This window comes from Nicotiana sylvestris, chromosome 6 (genome assembly GCF_000393655.2).
Source record: "Nicotiana sylvestris chromosome 6, ASM39365v2, whole genome shotgun sequence".
Lineage (NCBI taxonomy): Eukaryota > Viridiplantae > Streptophyta > Magnoliopsida > Solanales > Solanaceae > Nicotiana > Nicotiana sylvestris.
This window is the reverse complement of record NC_091062.1, coordinates 162,298,650-162,308,989: the sequence shown is the minus strand read 5'-3', so window position 1 is coordinate 162,308,989 and position 10,340 is coordinate 162,298,650. Positions and strand designations below refer to the sequence as shown.

At 36.1% G+C, this 10,340-nt stretch overlaps 1 long non-coding RNA gene across 1 annotated transcript; it reads left to right on the top strand.

Moving 5' to 3' along the window:
• The first annotated feature begins 736 nt into the window (after positions 1-736).
• LOC138872195 (uncharacterized) lies at positions 737-2,030 on the top strand. The gene is made up of 2 exons (XR_011400649.1): positions 737-1,089; positions 1,879-2,030. It is a non-coding gene; the product is annotated as an uncharacterized lncRNA (long non-coding RNA).
• The last annotated feature ends 8,310 nt before the right edge of the window (positions 2,031-10,340 follow it).

The window sequence follows — 10,340 nt, the reverse complement described above, 5'->3', positions numbered from 1 at the left end:
TGGGACCTCCCTCGCGAACACGAAGGCCAAAACATCAGCCTCACCTGCTAACCCTTCGCGAACGCGAGGGCCTACTCGCGAACGCAAAGGCCAATTGTCTGCAACACTTCAGCAGATTTTCTGCAACTTTCAACAATTAGAAATGGTCTGTTTAACCACCCGAAACTCACCTGAGGCCCCCGATGTGAACACCTAATTTTTGCAATATTTAACACCTCCTAAAGTTATTAGTGTTTTGTTATTTTAATTATTTTTTTCAATTTTTGTGATTTTAGTTGCATATTTCCTATCATAAAATACTAAAAAAAATATAGTTCTTTCTTCATTTGTGCATTTTAAGAATTAACTAGCTGTTCAGTTGGTGAATTAATCTAGTTAATTGATCATTAGAATAAGTTATTTAATTAATTTATTTGTGTAAAATTAGTTTAATAAGTAGGATTAAGGAAGAAATTTGGCCAAATTTGAAAGAAAAAGTGTCCAAGAGTGCAGGATAAAGGACTGACATTGAAAGGGTCTGAAACTACGTAGTTTTGCCTTAAAACTACGTCGTTTCACTAAATGAAACAAGATCAAATCATATCCATCCATTCCATCTTGATCCAATGGACCTCATTCACTCTTGGCTTAGGTATTTAAAGCCTCAAAAATCTGAAAATTGTCCTCATTTTCACCCATAATTCTTTTCTCCTTCTTCTCTCTTCTCTCACACTTCACTCTCTCTATGTCGCCCCAGCTCCGCCCACCGCCGCCAGCGGACCACCTCCAAACACCTCCAAATTCACACCATGTAATCTCCACAACTTCCTCCTTCCATATCTTCAAACCAAATCCTTCAAAAATCCCTCAAACTCCTTGAATCTTATATCTAGGAAACTTTCCCGTCACTTTTTTGCCCAAATTCTTGAAGCTCCAACCACTACCACCCCACAATACTTGCATCAATGGATAGAGCTCCTCAAGACCTAGCCATTGGTGCCAATTTTACCATGAAAATTCGGCGATCAAAATCCGGCCAAATTCCGGCGACCTCCCCGAACACCCTCGTTTGGCATACCACCATTTTTTTGGCCACTTGAATTATAAATGGTAAAAATCCAATTTTTTTTCGTGGCTGATTTTTTATTTTATTTTTATCTTTTCAGATCTTATTTTTGTCTATTATTAATTATTTTAGCATTAGTTTTTAAAGTTTGAAATATCAAATTTTCTGTTTTTGCACTTGTTGAAGTAGTGAAATAGTTTTGTGTTGATAAAAGTGAGGTAGTGAAAAATACTTAAGAGTATATGGTACTTGTTTGATTGTTTATTTACTAATTCAAGACACTTTGAGTACAACACTCAAAAGTCAAATTGTTTGGTAAGAAAATGTAGACCTTAGGACAGTGTTTGAATAAAAGTCTGTCTTTGAATAGTGGAGAGCAGATTTTGTTTGAAATACTTGACAAGATTTGAACCAAAAAGTCTAGCATTTTGAATTTAAAAGCAGATTTTGTAGAAAAATCTATCAAAAAGATTGATTTTTAATTTTTTTTAAATAGCTGATGTTTTGTTATAAAAGGAGGACACTCCATCTTATTGAGAGAGCTCTAGACACACAAAAAAGAGAAAAATCAGTAGCTATAATATCCCTTAGCAGCTTTTGTGAGTTGATTCTTAAGTGAAAAACTTGTTTAAGGAAAATAGAGTAGTCTTGAAAGATTTTTCTGGAGTTACATAATTGTACTATTTTGCTGGGGTATTTCTAGTTTATTTTCTTGGGTTTGAATCTGCCGGTTGTCGCTGTCTTTTGCTGTTGTTGCTGCCCGTTTAATTGTTTTGTTGTTGATTTTGGAAAGAGCTGACTCTGCTGTATTTGTTCTTCTTTCTGCTGTCCAGGTAATTTTCGAACCATGTAAACTCATAAAATCGAGTTGGAATGAAAGATAATGACGCTGGAAAATATTAGTAGCTTTATCCTTCTATTGTAATTCATTTTTATATGCTCTTGAATGTTTGATAATGTTATAACGATATGTTAGTTAATTAAATTGTGTTAAGCATCTTTAATTATTTTTATTTTTGCAAAGCAGTAGATATAATTTCACTGGCATTTGGTTGTTTGAAAGGAGCATTTATATTAAAATTTGAACCCTTGTAGCCATGTTTGTCCCTTTGTTGTCACCAAGCTAAGTTTTTATTATTATTATTATTATTATTATTATTATTATTATTATTATTATTGTTATTATTGTTATTGTTATTATTATATTTTAGAGTCTCAATAATCTTTTTTTTATCTCATAAAAAATACTTATTTAGTAAGGTAGTTAAGTTGTAGATTAGAAAGACAATTTGCAAACTTATTTTTGTAAATAGTTGGCTACGGATTGCAAATAGCAAGATATGACCAAATCTGTAACATAGCTTTAAAAGGCCATATCTGCAGATTTAAAGTCCAAAAGCATACGGGCTTTTGGATTTTGTCTTGGACATGAGCCCATTTGACTCCATCAACCCAATAGTGGGCTGCCTCATTCAATGTCAAGACAAGCCCACATCTTACTAGTTTTAAGCATTGTCAATTGATAATTTTCTCTCATTACTCTCACCTTTTAAATTAGTACTCATAACAATAATTTTCTCTCATTAGTTAAGTTGTAGATTATTATTCAAATCTTTTCTTTATTTTTTTAAAATAAATAAAAACGGACATAAGAAAAGCATAAAAATCAAATAAACCACAGTTTATCCAAGTTTAATTCAAGCCAAATGTAGTCAATAAAGCGACCGTGCTAGAACCACGGGACTTAGGGAATGCCTTACACCTTCTCCCCGGTCAACAGAATTCCTTACCTGGAGTTTTCGCAGACCAATAATAATAGAGTCAAACCTTCCTTTGAATAGGGATTCAAATAAAAGGTGACTTGGAACACCAGTAGAAATCAATTTCAAGTGGTGACTCTGTAAATAAAATAATCTCTATTTTAAATTTGTCACTTTAATTGGTAAAGCTCTTTAACCCACAATCCATAACATTTTACACATTATCTTTTGGAGGGGTAAAAAGGGGTGTGACAGCTCTGGCGACTCTGCTGGGGAGGTACTCAAGAATTCGAGCTTGTACATTTACTTTATTTGGCTTTATTAATTTTTTGTATATAATTGTGATCTATTTGGTCATAATGTGTTACTTGCTTGCTCTTTACCGCTTTGATATTGTTGAACTGTTTTATAAATTGTCTTCTTGCGCACCCCTTTTGAGTCTTCTGAATACAACCCCGAAAATCGCGGATACGCGCCCCATTCTTTGTTGAGATAAAGCTGGTGGGCCTGGGCTCCCGATGAAGGATTATTAGTCACCCATATTTAAGAACGGGGAGGGTCCAGTAGTTAAGCCAGAGAAGTATTGCTCCCGGTACGCTACCCCTTCCCAACTCGAGTTGTTCGCTCGTTTTATGGTCAGTCTAGATACGCCTCATCCCCTAGGACTTTTAAAATATAGAAGAACAAGCCACATGACTGGTCATCCCTAGTAGGATCATTTTGTTGCATCATATGTACTTGACTTAGCAAAGCTCGGCACAGGGCCGAGTCCGTATAAGACAGATATCCTTTTTGAGACCATCATGTTCACTTATGTGCTACTTATTGCATAATTTGAAAGGCTTGCTTGCATTTGTTGATCGGTTTTAGAAAATTAGTTGAGCGAAAAAAGAAAAAGAAAAGTCATTCCCCAGTTTTGTACAGGTAATTCGTTTTTACCAAATAAAAATAATATAAAAATGCTCTAGTCTTGGTTTGAACTACGCAGGTCCGATTCTCACAATTTTAGTGGGGTACGTAGGAAACCTTCGTCAGGGTTGGCCCCCAATTTTCAAAAAAAAATAAAAAATTAAATATATTTCCCTTTACATCCTTCTTTAGAAAATAATTTCTTAGAGACCCCAATTTTTAAAAAATCAAAAAAAAAAATTCAAACAAAAATCACAAAAAATAAATAAATGAAAAAGAAAAAATCGAAAATTCCAAAAAAAAAAAATTGTTGAATTCCAAAATATTTTTTTTTCTGCTTCAAAAGTTTTTCTTTCAAAAATTGAAAAAATAAATTTCGAAATTCAAAAATATTTTATTTCTTCTTTAGAAGTGTTTATTTCAAAAAATTCCAAAAAAAAATTCAAAAAAAAAGAAAGTTTAAAATGAAAAAAAAAATCTTTTTTATTAATTCTTTCTTTCAACAATTCAAAAAACAAAATGAAAAAAAATCGAATTTCAAAAAGAATAAATCGCTCTTCTTTAGAAGTCTCACATTCAACAATTCAATAAAAAAAAATTCTTTCTTCTTTTGAATCCTTTCTATCTACCAAAAAAAAAATCCAAAATTATTTTCTTTGTTAGGAGCTTTCGTGGAGTTATTTATATATGAGTAAAAAACGAGAGTTAGTTTGTATACTTTATTTCTGATTTTTTCTGAACTACGTAATGATCTGATTCATGCGGCGTCATGATACGCAGGCAATCCCCATCGGATTCGATCATAACCATAGAATTAATTGAGGAAAAAATAAACTAAAAAAAGAAAGAAAAGAAAAAAAAGAGAGAAAAAAAGAGAGTGACAAAAAAAAAAGGAGAATGCCAAAAAAATAAAAAGCGACAGAGACGAAAAAAATCAAGAGTGATTAAATAGAGGTAGAAATAAAAGAGGTACATACTTAAAGGGTTAGTTAAGGCCGGGATGAAACATGCAACCGTTCAAACACATGGTAGAAATGTTTAACTATTAGGTGCATTGCATCCCCAACGTGCAATTTCCTATGTGTTAAATGTCTCAAAACCAACCAGGTTGTGGTGTGAGCAAATTAGTCAGGTTCTGTTCAGGTGGTTGGTTTTGTTGGTATGCAGTGATGAACGCGCAACCTTGCACGCCGCCACAATATTATACACAAAATCGAGCTCCACCTCCCAGAAATGCACATCCTTACCCTGCTCCATATAATCCCCAACCAAATGATCTCCGATACAATCCTCTCCCAAGAGAGCCTTTCAGAAAGAATCAGTTCACCCCTATCGGTAAATCGTATTCAAGCTTGTTCCAAAAGCTAATCATGCTAGATCTATTACAGCCAGTGGCCCCGAAATGGCCGAATCCCTAGTCCCCCTCGCACCGAGCTGACGCTAGGTATGAATACCACTCTGGAGCAAAGGGACACAGTACAAAGGACTGTTGGACTCTCAAAAGGGCAGTTGAAGATTTGATTGAAGCTGAAAGAATCATTTTTCGGGATGAAGAAGCTCCTGACGTGATGAACAATCTGTTGCCTGCCCACAACATCATGCCAATGGTCGGAATGATTTGTGAAACTGAGGAATTTGATCCGACACTGAAGGCCAATGTAGCCATTGCCGAGACAGAAGAAAAGCTAAAAAATGGCCGCCAAGCATGAAAGTTCCATATCAGACGGGAGTCTTAGTAGCCAGTCTTGCTATCCTTTCTGCGTCCGAATTATCTTAGGGTGTAATCCGGGTGTTTTACTTTATTGTCTTATTTTCCGATGTAAACCCTTCTATAAAAAAACAAAAAATCAAAAATTGAAAAAAATCAAAAATCAAAAATCAAAAATCAAATGAAACTAATATTTCGTTGTCTAGGATTGTCTCTTTTCTTAATCTTGTCATTTTCTTATTCTCTTTTTAGTTCTGTTAAATGCAGATTTCAATAACATGACATGCTTGCGGACTTCAAGCCCAGATCCTGAAAGCTGTCAGGCCTCGAAATAATAAATCAAGGATTAGATCGAAATGAAGATAAAGTTTAAGGAAATAAAACAAAGAGTTGGAACAACTGAAGGAAAATTGGTTCCCGGATTGGAAAGGTCTGTACATTGTAACAAGAGTACTGCCAAAAGAGTGCGTTGCGCTTGGGACACATCGAAGGAAATGTCCCTGAAATAACTGTCAATGCAAATGCAATCAAAAGATACTATGTTGGATCCTCCATATAGTACTAATATTCTCCAATTGGGATGACAAAGGCTTTCATTCTCGCTAACCAAACACTATCAACCCTTTGCAAATCCTTTGAGCCGGCTCCCATTCTTTGATCACCCACTTTGGAACCTGAAAGTGTTATTGAAAAATGAAATGAAAAAAAAAGAAAAAGAAAAAAAAGTACAAAAAAAGAGGAAGAAAAGACAAAGAAAAAGAAAAACAAAAGAGGAAAAGGAAAGGAAAAAGAAAGAGCAAACAAAACAAAACAGAAAAACGAAAGAAAAAAAAAGTTCTCTGAACTACGTTCGACTTGATTCCGAAATGATACATAGGCAACCTCTCTCTGGGGTTCAGTCACACCAAAATAAAAATCCAAATTCCCCCAAAAGTGAAACTGGGGCAGATGTTGTAATGGTCCGGCGATGATCCCGCCTGAATGATTCCAAAGTTGTAATTCGATCTAAATCATTTTTACCCAAATCCTTTCAACTCCTTCCGATCAATCGGTGAGAATGTTCAAGGCATAGAATACGACTACTTCGATCCGATGCAATAAAAATGAGAGAAATAAAATGAGAGAGTCTTATTGGTGAAAACCCACACGGGCACCATTAGGCGATGGTAAGAAGAGAAATGAAAAATAAGAGAGTTTTGTTAGTGAAAACTCGTAAAGAGCACTATAAGGCGAGAATAAAAATGAGAGAGGTCAGCTCGTGAAAACCCGCAAAGGGCGCCCTTGATCGAAAAGAGGATCCTCACAGCCATTGGCACCGACAGAGTCCTGGCAAGGTTTCTCGATTTTGAAGAAAAAATTGTGATGAATTTTTGAGAGTCGGACAGTTTACACAGATCAAGCATCCAGTCCAAAAGGCATGTCATGTTCATTGAAGTCCGCATGTACTCCAGATAAGTCCTCTTTCCTTTCCCCGAAAGGGACACTTCTTGTTTTAAACTCATTCTCCATTCCATTGTTTGTTTTCTTTGAATCCCTTTCGGTCTAACACTATTCCGAAACTAAGACAAAGAAAGGATGGCAATACTGATTTATAGGGTTCTCATTTGGCGTGAACTAATATGCAGAAAGGCACCCAGCCTCGTACGGGCATCAAGTCGACCCCGACTAGCCATGGCGACCGATGCTTCGAAATCAAAACTCTTGGAAAGAGAAAATCAAATGGAGCGCCTATAAAGGCAAATGAAGTTGAAAAGGTTGAGTCCCACGTGGCTAACCGTCTCGGCAAAGAGTTGAAAAAAGCCAAGGCATCCCAAATGCTCTGAATTTGAAGTTGGGAGAAAGAAGCCAGAAAAGAAAGGCCAACGAAGGCGAAATAAAATTGGAAAAGGTTAAGTCTCACGCGACTAGACGTTGCAGCAAAGTTTGAGGAGCCAAAAGTTCCCCAATGCTCTGAAGAAAAGAAAAGAAAAGAAATGATGAAAAAAAAGAATATAAAAAAAAGAGAAATCAGAAGGAAAAGGCCTACAAAGGCAAGATAAAGTTGAAAAGGTTGAGTTCCACCAACCAATCATCATGACAAAGTCTAGATAAGCTAGAGTTTCTCCAGAGTCAGAAATGCAATCGGTATTCAGGAAGCAACCAATTTCAGTTGAAAGGGCCGAGATCAAATGATCAAAACAATCAAGGGCACAAAACCAACCACCAATTTGAAAACTCACAAATATTTCTTTGTTTGAAGCAGGAACACAACATGCAGAATGGTGATTCTAAAAGAACGAATGTCACCAAACCTTAACCCAGGTAGAACATTTTCGCCTAGGGAATCTAGCTCATTGTTCCGGGTAGAAGCACTCTTCGCTCAGGTTGTTTTTACGCAGCTTAACTCAGTTAGAACCTTTTCGCCTAGGGGGATCCAACTCATAGTTCCGGGTAGAAGTACTCTTCGCTCAGGTTGTTTTTACGTAGCTTAACCCAGGTAGAGGGATCCAGCTCATATTTCCGGGTAGAGCTACTCTTCGCTTAGGTTGTTTTACGTAGCTTAACCCAGGTAGAACCTTTTTGCCTAGGGGGATCCAACTCATATTTTCGGGTAGAAGTACTCTTCGCTCAGGTTGTTTTACATTAGCTTAACCCAGGTAGAACCCTTTCGCCTAGTGGGATCCAGCTCATAACTCCGGGTAGAAGTACTCTTCGCTCAGGTTGTTTTATATTAGCTTAACCCAGGTAGAACCTTTTCGCCTAGGGGGATCCAGCTCATAGTTTTCGGGTAGAAGTAATCTTCGCTCATGTTGTTTAATACAGTTTAACTCAGATCGAACCTTTTTTCACCTAGAAGGATTCAACACTTTATCAATAATACATGGTGCTAACACCTGATTCTATTTCCTTCCAGTAAGATAGGGTACCGACCCCTGGTTACAATTCCTTTTAGTAGTACGGGATACCGATCCCTGGTTACACAATCATTCGTTACCAAATTTTATCTCTTTTAGCTAGTTTATACTACTACTTCTATCTGCCTTTTCAATAAATTAGATAATTTACAGATTTCTCTAATAACTCACAAAATTTTTCTAGTGCCAGACTGGGTCAAAAAAATTTTGTTCGTTTTTGTTTGTCTTTGATGGTTTTGCAGGCTCGTCCGTATAACACAAGTGAAGATTAAAGCTTGCAGTTTCAGTTTCTCATCAGAAGGAAGATGTCTTTCGATCACAGGATAGTTGGAGTTAACTTTGATAATGTGTCAGTAACCCAGCTTCTCAAGATTCATCTTCTCAAATTCAGATCAGAAAAGCAAGCAACTGAAATTGAGTCATAATCGTTTCTTCAAAGAGTATCAAAATCCAATCTAAGGTCAACGCAAGCGAGCAGGTCAAGAATCAAGATTTGACTCCAGAAGACGCATAGATAGAAATTTTGTACTCATAGTTTGCAGACATATATAGTACTCTTTTTTTTTTGATGTAAGAAGCGAGTAACAGCAATAGCAACAACGACAGCAACAACAGAAACAGTCTTAACTCTAGTGTCCGGTAGTCCCAGCTACCAAATTTTTCCAGAACTACACTGACCTGATTCCTTTATAGCCAAGGATATATAGGCAGCCTCGGAAGCAAGGTTCGGTCACCTTTTTTTTTCAAAAAAAAAAATTGCTTCCATTGGAGTGACATGTGAGCAAAAATTAGCTATGGCATTCACTTTTCTTTGCACGAAAACTCTTCATGTTCTCAAGCAAAGAGGGGCAACTGTGAGCACCTAATTTTTGCACTATTTAACACCTCCTTAAGTTATTAGTGTTTTGTTATTTTAATTATTTTTCTCAATTTTTGTGATTTTAATTGCATATTTCCTATCATAAAATACTAAAAAAAATAGTTCTTTCTTCATTTGTGCATTTTAAAAATTAACTAGCTGTTCAGTCGGTGAATTAATCTAATTAATTGATCATTAGAATAAGTTATTTAATTAATTTATTTGTGTAAAATTAGTTTAATAAGTAGGATTAAGGAAGAAATTTGGCCAAATTTGAAAGAAAAAGTGTCCAAGAGTGCAAGATAAAGGGCTGCCATTGAAAGGGTCTGAAACTACGTAGTTTTGCCTCAAAACTACGTCGTTTCACTAAATGAAACAAGATCAAATCATACTCATCCATTCCATCTTGATCCAATGGATCTCATTCACTCTTGGCTTAGGTATTTAAAGCCTCAAAAATCTGAAAATTGTCCTCATTTTCACCCATAATTCTTTTCTCCTTCTTCTCTCTTCTCTCACTCTTCACTCTCTCTACGCCGCCCCAGCTCCGCCCATCGCCGCCGGCCGGAAATCGCCGCCGCCGGAGGACCACCTCCAAACACCTCCAAATTCACACCGTGTAATCTCCACAACTTTCTCCTTTCATATCTCCAAACTAAATCCTTCAAAAATCCCTCAAACTCCTTGAATCTTAGATCTAGGAAACTTTCCCGTCACTTTTTGCCCAAATTCTTGAAGCTCCAACCACTACCACCCCAAAATACTTACATCAATGGATAGAGCTCCTCAAGACCTAGCTATTGATGCCAATTTCACCATGAAAATCCAGCGATCAAAATCCGCCCAAATTCCGGCGACCTCCCCGAACACCCTCTTTTGGCATACCACCATTTTTCGGCAACTTGAATTATAAAATGGTAATTTTCGGACCATGTAAACTCATAAAATTGAGTTGCAATGAAAGATAATGAAGCTGGAAAATATTAGTAGCTTTATCCTTCTATTGTAATTCATTTTTATATGCTCTTGAATGTTTGATAATGTTATAACGATATGTTAGTTAATTAAATTGTGTTAAGCATCTTTAATTATTTTTATTTTTGCAAAGCATTAGATATATTCCACTGGCATTTGGTTATCTGAAAGGAGCATATATATTAAAATT